The following is a 13,476-nucleotide window of genomic DNA, read 5'->3' as shown; positions in this document are numbered from 1 at the left end:
GTACCTTCCATTTACAAAAAATTAGTTTCTTCCTTGAAATTAGACATTCAGAAGTTTTAACAGCTGTAGGTTTTTTGTTAAACAGGACATTAACAAAAGCATGGCATTGTCACAACTCTGTTTAAACAATCAAAGTTGGGGATGTAGCAGAATATGTTGTTCTCAAAGGACTTTGAAAAGCAACATTTTTTTCAGAAAACTTGCTTAATCCAATAAAAAAGCTGCCTGCTTTAAGCATATTTGGCTTTCAAATAGGTGGATACTCCTAAAGGTAGAGGGTTTAGGAAGATGGCCCAGGAAGAAAGTATGAAGTCTGAGCTGTCAAAATCACAAAATCACAGAATTAACTAGGTTGGAAAAGACCTTTGACATCATGAAGGCTGTGACCTAACATGACCTTGTCAGCTAGACCATGGCACTGAGTGCCACACCCAGTCTCTTCTTAAACACCTTCACGGATGGTGACTCCACCACCTTCCTGGGCAGCCCATTCCAATGCCCAATCACCCTTTCTGTGAAAAACTTCTTCCTAATGTCCAACCTAAACCTCCCCTGGTGCAGCTGTAGACTATGTCCTCTCATCTTTAAAATGCTACCACAATAACCTAGTGGTTCAACTTACCCTGAAATAGTTTAAATCTGATTTGTATGCATAATCCCAAGAAGCTCTCTGTTATTTGTGACAGAGTCAGATAATATAAATTGTACCTTGAAGGAATGCTTCTTTCTTTGTACTTTTACTACCTGTAATTAAACCTTTTGAATAAGAAAACAAAAATTAGATTTTGTAATTCTTCTTGAGGGCAGACTTGTAGCAGTTGGACCCATCTGTGACTAAATCTTCAAGAATATTCCTTTTAAATGTCACGGAAGAGGAAAAAAAAGTGTAATATTTTACGAACAGTAAGGAAAAAACCCAAACCAACCACAGCTGACAAGCTGACTTGATACAGGGATTTTTTATCATCTCTTCAATTTTTAGTTTATTGTGATTAATCATGCTTATTTACTCTAATTCTGTACTTCACTAGTTTGTGCTCTTTCTTCATAATCTTTGCTGTAGATCTAATAAAAATAAATCAGACTTTCTCATTAGCTGAACATGTATTTTTGTAGGTCCTCCATTTGTCCTCCATTCTGGTAATGAAAAAAATGAACAGAAGAGTTTTTTTTTTCCTACAATCAGAAACATTATAGGGTAGTTATAAAAAGAGAATGGATGTGAAAGGGGTGAGTAGGCAGACACATGTTGCCTAGACCTCAGGGAGTACTGGGTTGTTTTTAATGGATTATTTGTATTTTTATGAGTAGAGAAAGTCCATACTTACATCTCTGCTATCTCTGTTTCTTCTTTACATCTTTTAGCAGTTTGACAGACTTTTATGAATGTTGCTGAGCTTAACTTAGTGTCAACTGGCTGAAGTTTACACAACATAAAATACCTAAATGTAGTAAACCTCCTTGAGTTGACTCTCTAATTCTCATAATACCAGTGTCATTTTAATCCGACCAGGCTCAACCTAATTCTGTTTTGTAAAAATCTCTTGTTTCATCAATTTATAGCATAAAATGAAGCCTTCATCTTTTAAAATTTATAAAATTTCCCCTCTATTAATCCAATATGTGATTCATTGCCAAGTGCCACAAAGAAGTACAGAGAGTGCTTCATGTATAATTTTAAGCAATTAGTGTTAGTGTTGTCTCCTCTGGGAGAACTATAAAAAAGTTTTTTCGCAAGGCAGACTATTCAACCTTAAAAAAATTACGGCTTAGCCCAGCATATTTAGCAGAACTAAGAAATAAAACTAAAACAAATCCACCAACCTATTGCCACAGTTTATGGCACTGAGGTGTGAGATTAACATGATGATGTTCTATAAATTCCTTTTTTGATGGAATTTATAATTGGTAAAAGGTAGATTGTTTTGCAGAGCATCATTATTTTTTAAGGATGTCTGTGAAACTTTGGTAAATAGAGGCCAGCTAAGAGAGTATTATCAATATAAATTGAAAATCTCTTGTCCTATGGAGAGGGTATCTTTTCCATTTAAATTAAGTATTCTCCAAACTGAAAGATGAGGAAACATTATTTAGGTGTAAGAATAATATTTCTCTGTAACTGACTAGTCTAACTATAATCTTGGGTTTTATTTGTGGTGTTGATGTTTCATTAGGAGGGCTTCTGCTCACTGAGAACTAATTATCTTACATTTAATTGGATGTGACTTGAAAGAATAATCAAAGTCGTATTCTGTGTTCTCTATATATAATCTGCAAGAGATACTGAAAAGTATTTTCTTGCTTAAATATAATGAAAAATTGTCATCTTGAGCATTATTGCACAGAATAAAAAAATAGATACACTGCAGTTATACACTGCAGTCTTTCATCAGCTTGCTTAATATTTACAGATCAGATATCTTATGGAACTAATTCATGTTCTTATGTGAAATTAAGGTGCTTTCACTAATGACTTCTGCAGATACTTTTTATGACTGGTTCAGTTAATTGAAACACAACACCTTGCCTTAGTTTTTCAATATTTAATAGTTTCCAACTTTTCCATTGGTGGTATAGGGTAACCTATGACTTAAAGGTCTACTCCTGCTTTGGGATCTGGGAGTTTTGTTGGATCTTGAGTAACTGCTGTATAAGTAGATTAATATTCCACTTAAATGGTACCCTTCTGTGGGTGGGAATTACTACTGCCTACACTAACAAGATGTAGTCAGTAAGAGTACATGAAATGACCATGGCAGAGTGGCAAGCACTAAATGCATTGGATCATAACTGTTAAAATGTTGCACTTCTCTCACTCTTATGTGGGAGTTTCCCTCTGAGAGGCAGAGATACCCAGAGAATTGGGCTGATAGGAGATGTGGCTGGGGCAGCTGATGGCTGGCTCTGTCTCAGCTTCAGAGGAGGATGATCGGAGCTGCTGCTTGGGCAAGGGAATTCACTGCGGCTGCCAGAGCCCAGCCCAGAGCTGCTTCTTCTGCCACGGGGTGAGCCTCTGCTCGTGAGAGCAGCCACTGAACTGGGACCTTATGAACACCCACCAGACTAAATCAGGGACCTGTCCCCGTCTGCTCGGGCGCTCGGGATCCTGAGCTTGCCTCTCTCTGCCCTGCTGAGAGCTGGGCTGCCACTGCCCCGCCCCCACTGGTTTTTTGGCACTGCTCTGAGCTTTCGCTGCACTGTAGCCCTGTAACCTCTGCCTGCCAATAAGTCCTGCCATCCCAGCTTGCTGCTTCTGAGGTTCCTGCTGGGGCACCTGGATCAGCAGCCCCAGGGGTTTGTGAGGCAAAGCCTCTCTTCCGTCCCTTCCCATCTCGGCCAAGCCGCCATTGCCACGTGCTCCCCGAGCCTGCACCACAGCGCCCCCTGCAGCCGCGGGGGAATCACCGCACCTGCCCCGCCCGCCGGGAGCCAGCAGCGCCCCTGCTGGCCGTGCCAGGAACTGCACCACAGGGGAAAGTGCTGCGGCCGAGAGAGCGGCTGTCGGTGGGCTCTGGGTTCTGTTTGGTGTTAATGCCGTAGTTATTATTTTTGTTTGCTTTATTATACCTACTAGTAATGAACTGTTATTCCTATTATCACACTTTCATCTGAGAGCCCCTTAATTTCAAAATTATAATGATTCAGGGGGAAGTGGGCTACATTTTTTCATTCCAAGGGAGGCTCTTGCATTCCTTAGCAGGCACCTGTCTTTCAAACCAAATAGTCATAACCAGTTTAAATGTTTGAGTTAGAGCTACTTGTGTGATTTCTGTGTAGCTTGTTCTACAAAGAGTATTTAGAGCTATACACAACAACCAGGTCCACAGATCTTCTACCAGTTGTTTGCTTGGCATATGTAAGAATAGAATTTTAATTGCTATTGCATTTATTTTGTGTTTCTATAGAATAATAATTTTACTTAAATTGCTATTTCATCTTTCTGCACTTAAAGTGGAAATTTGTGATTCAGGAATCAGGAACCTTTCAGGGTTGATATGCCATAATATTAAGCTACCTACAACCACATGTATATGTCTCTGTACTTTAGGTTTTCGGTTTTCTAGGCTGGACCTTAAAACTGTCAGTTAGAGCTGGGAGCCTCTGCTTCTTGAAAGTAAGATTTCCAGAATATCTGGGTGATGTGTCAGATATCACAATTCCCAGATCCAAAGTTCAGCTTTATATTTCATTGGATCTCCATCCTTAAAGATGAACAAAGTTATTTGAGCCATCTGTTCCTTTGCAGTTTCATGGTGAAGGTGTTCTTTATGCATTCCAATTGCAATTCTAAAAATTATTTCTAAAAAGAAGAGATGAAGAAGCACAAGCAGATGAAGGCCATCTTTCTGAAGTGTGTCTTTTACCACTTAGTATCTATTACTTTAAGGAGAAAATCTGGCAAAGACTACAATTTTGAGGATTATGAAATGTTCTTAATTGTCTCTATTCTTATCCAGAGTATTTTGACTATCAGAGTTCTTTTATGACAGAGAATAAAGGAAGCCTCAGTTGCAGACATTGTTTTAGTGTATGTTAAGTCAATATTTGGCCATAGCATTTATCTTCTTGATCAAGGAAACTTCTGGATCTAAGGGATGTAAGATTTTAGTGTAACTTCATACTAATAAACAGAGATAATTCCATTCTGTCTTGATGTGATTTAACCTATCTGTGTGAGATTACTTTATTTCACGATGAAATTTGTAGGTAATTAGGTCCAACCATCTCTCCAGCCAGAGTGGAGTGACAGACTAGAAACCTCATGAAGAGACCTCCTTCATGAGCAAGAATGTCTGTCACAATAATCAAGATGTCAAATAGAATTGGCGGGATAGAAACTTTGTTAATCTCATGGCTATGCTGTGATGCAAAAATGCAGCAGAGGTGGACTGCAAAGGAGGGAATTGTAAATATTGCATGACTGTGTGGGAATGGCATCAGGTCAATCAAAGCTCGGATGGAGTTAAGACTTGCAAGGAACACTGAGGGCAACATGAAGAGCTTCCATCACTCTATTAGTATTTAAAGGCTGAACAAGGGAAATGTGGAACTGTTACTGAGTAGGACAGGTGAAAGCTGATGCAAAACTGAGATACTTTGGAATGAGAAAAATAGAGAAAAATAGGCCTCAAATTAATGTGAGAGGAAATGGCCTCAGGTTCTACATGGGGAAGTTTACATTGGCTAGTAGGAAAATGCTCTTCACTGAAAGGGTTGTCAAGCACTGGAATGGGCTGCCCAGAGAAGTCACCATCCCTGAAGTTATTTAAAAGACATGCGCACATGGCACTTACGGACATGATTTAGTGCTGGACTTGTCAGTGTTAGGTTTATGGTTGGACTTGATCTTAAAGGCCTTTTCAAGCCTAAATGATTCTATGGTTCTGCTTGGTCCCTTCTTTTTCTCAGTCTTCAGCTATCAGGTGTCCCAGGCCTCTGATTTTTAGGGCAGTCTGAAAAGAAGAACTGCCAGCAGTGGGTGAGGATCAAAATACAGTTGCCTTGCAAGAACTCCTTGGGACCTGATATAGCTGCATCCAGGAGTGCTGAGACCACTGAGTGATGTCCTTGCAAGGCCACTTTCTGTAGGGGGATACAGTATGGGTAAATGAAGGTGGTATAGAATGTAATCTTATCCCCTAAAGAGTTGCAGCTGAACCAATTACTAAAGATTAGGAGCAGGCCCGATGTTAACAGGCCACACCTGTAGCAAATAAGAACAGTATCATAAAAGAGTGGATTGGTGGGAACTGGAGTCAGATGGCTACTGCAAGGACCAGGAGGAGTCAGTGCTTAGAAGAGTTGCCTATGAGAAATATCAAGGAGGTACACAACTCTGGCGATATGGAATCCTTGCACTACAATGATAATAGAACTCTTGATATATAAGACAACAATTTTCTATCATCTTTTAAAGATTGTAGGCTTTAGGGGCGATTCTGGATAAACAGAGAAGGGCATACCTTGTGCCAATCTTAATAACAGACCTTAGGTTTGATATGGGGAAATACAGGCCGGCAGTCTCAGCTTGGGCTCTCACAGTATTGTGGAGTTGGATCCTTTTAGAATGTGACAGAGATTTCATGAGCGCATGAAGGAAAAGGTGATTATGAACAGTCAGTGTGGACTTTGCAAGGGTAGATCATGCCTGACCAACCTGGTTGCCTTTTGTAATAAAATGATGGCATTTGTGTATGAGGAGAGAGTAGCAGATTTTGTTTACCTGTACTTTAGTATGGCTTTTGAAACTGTCTTCTATAGTATTCTTATAGCAAGGATACAGGTACATTATGATCTGGATAGGCGACATAAGTTAAATATCTGGAGTCAGGAGGTAGTGGTTGTGGGTCTACTTCTTACATCAGACCCTGCTTTGAGCAGAAGGCTGCAGTAGATATCTCCAGGGGTCCCTGCAATGAGTAGTTTGATGCCAGGACCTGATGTCTCTCTGTGGTACTTCAAGAAGTGAAATGTAAGTAAGATAACCAGGATGGAATTACAGAATCGGTATCCAGTACTTACTTTCTTTTCAGATAATGTACTAATTAGTATAATAATGTCTGAATTTTGTCAGGGGAAGAAAAACAGGTCACATTAAAGCTCTTGTTCCTCTGAAGATGCTGAATATAAAATTAAATAAGGCAGAAGGAGATCTAAGGAGGACAAAGTACAGGAAAGCCACATGGTAAAATGGCCATGGTACACTGTGTTACTAAACAACAGCTAGGAATATTATGTTTTCTAACAGGAAGATTTAACTTAATGGATATATAGCAGTGAGACAGAGAAAGTATTTTTAGGAGACTTCTGAAAGCTAATGTTATACTTCTGATTTCTTCTTTCTTTAATATGACACTTAAAATGCCTTTCTGCAACAATTGATTTACTAAAAGCTTGGAACTTCCAGCATCCAGTAATGGATTTTATTTTCATATCATAGAATCATAAAATGGTGTGGAAACCTTGCCTTCAACACTTCCAGGGCATCCATAGCTTCTCTGAGCAAGTTCTCACCACCCTCATAGTGAAGAATTTTTTTTTCCTAATAAGTAATCTAAATCTACTGTCTTCCCCTTGAAGTCCATTCTTATTGTATTTGCATTGCCCCCAGACAAAGGAAGGAATGATGAATCTGACTCCATGTTCTCAGAAAGCTAATTTATTATTTTATGATACTATATTATATTAAAGAATGCTATACTAAACTATACTAAAGAATACAGAAAGGATATTTACAGAAGGCTAACAAGATAATAATGAAAACTCATGACTCTCTCCGGTGTCCCGACAAAGCTTGGCACTGATTGGCCATTGAGTCAAAACACACCAGAAATCCAGCGAAACAATCACCTGTGGTAAAGAATCTCCAGACACATTCCAGACAAGCAAAACACAGGAGAATCAAATGAGATAATAATTGTTTCCCTTTTCTGAGGCTTCTGAGCTTCCCAGGAGAGAAATTCTGGGTGAAAGGATTTTTCAGAAAATGTGAAAGTGACACATTCTCTCTTGTCCTATCATGCTGTTCTGATTTGAAAGACAGGTGTCTGCCTAGGAAGGAAGGAACCTCCTTTGGAATGGAGAATATGATCCCCTTCCCTCTGAGTTATTATAACATTGAAGTTAAGAGGCTTTCAGGCAAAGATATGGGAAAAGAAATAACAGTTCTCTACTAGTATGTGTAACAATGCAAACAAATGACATGACAACAACAACAGCAGGAACAACTGACAGAACCAGAATCCCAGCTACAGCCCCTCTCTCTCCCATCTGGTGCAGTTCCAGGCACAGCCAGCAGGGGCGCTGGGGGCTCCCAGCAGGGCAGTGCAGTGATTCCCCCGTGGCTGCAGGGGGCGCTGTGGCGCGAGTTCGGGCCGTCTCTCTCCACGCAACAATGGTGGGCGCAGCCGGCAGGAATGGACGGATAAGGGGCTTCCTTCACAAACCCCCGGGGCAGCTGATCCTGGTGCCCCCTCTGGATAGCAAAAGGAGCCTCAGATGTGTCAAGCTGGAACGGCAGGGATGTGGAAAATCCTGGCGTGATAGACAAGGTGTATCAGAGTCTCCGCAGCTGTAGCAGGAGCTGGTCCAAGGAAAAACATTGGGATCAGTAGCAGAGGCATGGCGGGGCAGGGTAGTGGCAGTCCAGCTCCTGAACACAGCAGGGAGAGTCTCTCTTGAAGGGGAAAGGACTTGGGATCCTGGGGATCCCCCTGAGGCACCCCAGCAGGTGGTGAAAGTCCCTTTTTTAGTGAGGTGAGTGTTAATAAGGTCCTAGTTCAGTGGCTGCTCTCATGAACAAAGGCTCCTCCATGGCAGAAGAAGCAGGACAGAGCTGGGCTCTGGTGGTGGCAGCGAATTCCAGCCCAGTAAGAGCAACTCAACCATCCTCCTCCAAAGCTGACTGTGAGAGAGGGCTGGGAGCTGCACCCAGCCCCTTCCCCCAGCCCAAGTCTCTGGGTATCTCTGCCCTTCCCAGGAGAATGTCCCTCTGCTAGGATGGTAAAGCCAGCTGGACTACCCCCCCTTCTCTGTGGTTACTTCTTTTGTCTCTCAAGTACCAGTCTTTATTGTTTCTTAGCAACAAAAAGGGAGAAAATTCCCTAAGAGAAAGAAACAAATGGAAAAATCCTAAACCTCAACACATACTAAGCCTTGTCAAAAGTCTGACTTTCTTGTAGGACCCTTTTAGGGAGTAGGTTTAGGATAAACTGCTCTCGGGTTTCCCCAGAGTCTTCTGTGGGGAGCGCAATGCTCATATTCGTGATTCTCTCCTGGACTCACTTTAGCAGGTCTATGTCCTTCTTTGCTGGACGCCCAAGAGCTGGATGCAGCACTCCAGGTGGGGTCTTACCAGCAGAACAGAGGGGCAGAATCCCCTCCTTTGAGCTGTTGGCCATGCTCCTTTGGATGCAGCCCAGGATTGTTTGAATTTCTGGATTTCTGGGCTGCAAGTACACATGGATGGATCACACTGACCTTCTCTTCAAGAAACACTCCCAAGTCTTCTCCTCAGGGCTCAGGTTCATTCTTCACTCAGCCCATATTTTTGGTTTGGATTGCCCCAGTCTGGGAGCTGGACCTTGTTGAACTTGGCCTTTTTGAACTTCGTGAGGTCTGCACGGGCCCACCTCTCAAGTCTGTCTGACATCACTTCTTTCCGGCTTGCTAACTGCACCACGCAGCTTGGTGTTGTTGGCAAATAATGGCAAATTACCAATTTAAAATAGGCAAAATACTAGGAATGTATTACTGGGTCAGACACAGATACATTTCAAATTCAAACTTAGCTTTCCTTTTGCAGTTTTTAATTACTAAATATCAGAGCTTTTTAAAAAGTAGCTGAAACTAAATGAAGAGTAGCTGAAAAATGTGTTGTGCTGTTCAGGATTTTCATTAGAATAGGTCATGAACCAGCTGAATAGAAATTGGAATCTCAACCAGGATAGAGAATCAGCAAACCTGGTTTGTAACCGTGGAGAAAAATTATATGTACTAAAAAGATGAAATACTAGCTAACTAAAGCATGCAGAGGTATAAAAAGAAGGAAGTGTACCAAGCAAAACGTAAGGGGATATATCAGAAAAAAAAGAAAAAGTGAAACATACTATTTATTTTCAGTAAAACTTTTTTCTTCCACAGCTGTAGTTGTCATCATTTTCTAGATGTAACTGAAATATTTTATTTATCTCAAACACTAAAACAGTAAACAGATTTCTTTTCTATATGAAATTCCATGTAGAAATTCAAATAAATCACATCTGCAGTTATTTCACAACTTATATTAGCACTGTAGCTTAATTATTTCTTTTTTTTTTTATTTTTTATTTCAAATTTTTACTCCTCATAAGGTTTTACACTTTTATGACAGTAACTTTAGATCCACTGGATCTCATTCATACAAGTGCAGTTTCTGTGGGATGCGTTAACTTGAGTGAGGGTGCACAATTTATAAATCAATATGAACTTTTATAATTAATCTGTCAGAATTGGGATGGTGTCTTATTTCACCTTATGCATGAGTCTGTATATTCTTTTTTTTTTCACTTGTTCACGCTACTTCTTGGTAGCTCTGGAGATCTAAAGAGCCAGACTGTGCTTTGCACTTAGGAAGAATTTCAGAGAATATGCTTTTATGTTCCATGAAACAGATTTCATTTGTGACACATATGAAAGCTAAATACCTTAAAGAAATGTATGGGAACAGGTATTTTTTCTGGGCTGTTTAGTCCAGACCAATAGAAGAAAACAATATCAACAATTTCTGAAAAGTTAATTTTTCAAAAACTTCAGATTTTTGCCTGATTTCTTCGTAATTTCAAAAAGGAAGATAAATATTTTTTTCTGTTGCAAATGATGATAATTAATGCTTTCCTTGTTTAGAGGTTTTCTTTTATTGGATATGGATTTTACAAAACTCGTTAGTTACATACAGTGAAATATGTAGTGAAAAGTTATTTGTGTGATCATTATATTCCAACTATCTGCAAAATAACCCCCCATGCTTTTTGTTTTGCAGTACTGCTTTAAGTGTTCTGTAAAAGTGTTTCTCTTCTGTAAATACAAGTGAAGAAGGAAATTGGGAATGGATTTAACTTTTTTAGGATAATTCTAATATGTTTTTCTGTATCATGAAGAAAGATAGTGCTGTGTAGCTTTGGGTGAGGACACTGGGTTGTATTGATCCTAGTTATAGATAGAAGCCATCAGAGCACAGAACCCAACTGGCTGTGAACATCAGTGACAGTAGGTTTCCATCAGGCTTAGTGACCTGCTCATTTGAATGCTGCATCCTCATAAACTGGAGTATAAAACAGGATAAATACGAATGTTGGGTCTTACCCATGTAGCATTTCTCTAACTTTGCATAACAGCTAATGATTTTTTAAACTCACTCTTTGTGACGTGAGCTTATATTGCAAATTTTCACTATCTAGTTTAGTGGAGTTTAAATTTAAAATTTTTATTAGAAATGTTTGGACAATGAAACAGTTTTGATTTACTCTCCATTCGCTCCTTCAGTCAAACCTTTTGCAACCTTGAACTCTTTAGATTATATAATCTTTTCTCCCTTAACGTGTGTGGTTTTGGCTTTGATTCCAGAGCTGACACTGAAATGCTAGATTTTTATCGGACATTTTGGCAAGACTCTAGCCAAGGTAAACTATTCCTTGTGTTTATAAAGTTAAGATAAATATTTATTTGTGTTTAAAAGCTCCGAACTGAAAACAGATTTTAAACCAGTGGAAGTAGATGATGAATACCATTATTTATTAAATATCCCTTCTCTGGGAACTTTCCTTGCATGCAAATCTTGAATCTCAGTGGCTCCATACTTATGAGGATTAGGCTAAACCCCTTTGTATCAGGCACCAGAAAATGGAACTTTACATGGATGAGTATGTTCTTGTATTTTAGGATGTTTGTTTGATCAGCATCCAAGATTGCGTATTTACTGATGTCAAACAGCACATTCCAACCTGCATTGAAAGCAAATGTTAATATTATATTCTATATTCGATATACATTTTGACTCTTGCATTTGAAAATGTATATATGTTCATAGTGTGTTCTGCTGGAAGACTTTCAGACATACATAGTGTGGGAAGTCAAAACAAGCTTTGCTTTCTTCAGTTTGTTTTACCTAATAAGTTTTCTTTTGGTCAATTAATGTTGTGCAGACAATGTCACAACTCTCTTCTATTTTGACTATTGCATAGACCTACTTCTGCAATGTAATTTATAGTAATTGGATTATTGAATGACTATAATAGTTACCAAGAATTGAAGTAATAGATATAGGCAGAGCAATTTCATGCTTTTCAGATGAGATTATATGACATTTAGGATAAGCCACAAATGACTTGATGACTTCACCAATTTTAATTAACTTTAATATCTAAGAAGAAAAAAAGAACCTTGCTAAATTGTCAATCATTTTAACTTTAGTTGTTAATTCACAGCTAGCATTTTTCTATGCTCAAGATTCTATCTTTTAATTTTTGACGTATTTCCTTTTCATGGTCTTTACAAAATGTTATTCTGGGCTATCCTTGAAAGTGAAGTGCATGACCTTCTGGATCAAGATCAATTCTTTGTCAGCCTGACAATGACTTTTCTGTTTGGAAGAGGACTCTTGTTGAATCCTCAGTGCATGTGTTTTGATGTTTTGTCTGTGAATTTAATGTGTAGCTTGAGATGTCTGTAAGAAAATTTGTGAGTGTTAGGGTTAAATATTAGGCCTCATTTTCCCTCTCCTAAGATGTGGAAACCTGCTCAAAGACAGTGCTTGCAAATCAAGAAGTGTGGTGTTTGTCACTGCTTTAGTGCTTTTTACTGTCCTTGCTAATTTCATTGGCTCTAAGTTAATGTATGCATGCTAGTGAACTAGTGTTTTCACAGATCTCACTTTTCAACTTCTGTGTCATTCACTTAAGTCACTAAAGTTGGCAGGAAGCCTCCTCCCAGTGTGGCAGACATCTGCAGAGATGCTCATTTTAAGCATGGCCCGTCTCTGCACAGGAAGAGCTGTACCATGCTTACCCTACCTGTACTGAAAGGGTTGAATTTTCACAAGTAGCTGATCATGGTAAATAAAACTTGATTTAAAGCTGAGAAACAAACCAGAATGTAAAATCTAAATTACAGCATGTCGTTTCACAAAGCCTCGTGCCTTCCAAACCAGAACCAATGCATTTTGATGATGGAGGTTGACTGTCTGAGAACATCACTGGGCTGCAGCCTCACTGCTTAAGTAAAGCTTGGGAGCCCATTTCAGCCCAGCCTGACAACCTTTACCCCAGATTGGCCCACACTGGCACCAGCTTTCCTTACAACTTGTTTGGGCTTCCTAGCTTGGCCTTGTCTGGCCCCTTTGCCTGGTTCTCAAAGAGAGTCTGGTGCCCAAACCCCCTTTGCTGCTGGCTCACTGCCCCCTCAGGAGCAGCCTTTGCTCTGGCTGCTCCTGGACACTGAGTGCCCTCTGTGCAGAGCTGCCTGTGACAGCCAGGCCCCTGCCACAATGGCTGTTCGAGACTGTGTTTAGTCCCATACCTGTTGGTTTTCCTCACATAAGATGTTGAATGGGATAAATGACAAGCAGGTGTACAGCAGGTGACAGAAGGTGTTTTATGTGTACAGAAAATACATGCAAAAAACTGAAGGGATTTTATTTTTCTGCCCAAACTGCATTATGTTATGCAAAGTTATGAATTTTGAAACAGTAAGAAAAGAAGTGAAGGTTTATAACAAAAAGCTTCATTAAATGTACTGCCAGTCAAGTAATATTTCAAGAGGCTGTTTGCTGTGGCACTTCTCATGTTCTTTCTTACTGACTAAACAAAATGATGCAGACAAGTAATTCTTGTAATGTAATCAAGCCATTTTAGTTTTGGAATGTATTTCTTCTGGAATTTATGGAGGACCCATTACCATTTTGGCAAGGCAAATATATTATTTCTGGCTTCTCTGATAGGT

The 13,476-nt window shown here is 39.6% G+C and overlaps 1 protein-coding gene across 1 annotated transcript in view; it reads left to right on the top strand.

Moving 5' to 3' along the window:
* SNTG2 (syntrophin gamma 2) overlaps nt 1-13,476 on the top strand; it is a 206,298-nt gene that overhangs the window by 8,827 nt on the left and 183,995 nt on the right. The window lies entirely within an intron of this gene.

The sequence above is a fragment of the Camarhynchus parvulus genome, chromosome 3 (genome assembly GCF_901933205.1).
Source record: "Camarhynchus parvulus chromosome 3, STF_HiC, whole genome shotgun sequence".
In the NCBI taxonomy this organism is placed as follows: Eukaryota; Metazoa; Chordata; class Aves; order Passeriformes; family Thraupidae; genus Camarhynchus; species Camarhynchus parvulus.
This window is presented reverse-complemented; position numbering and strand designations above follow the sequence as displayed.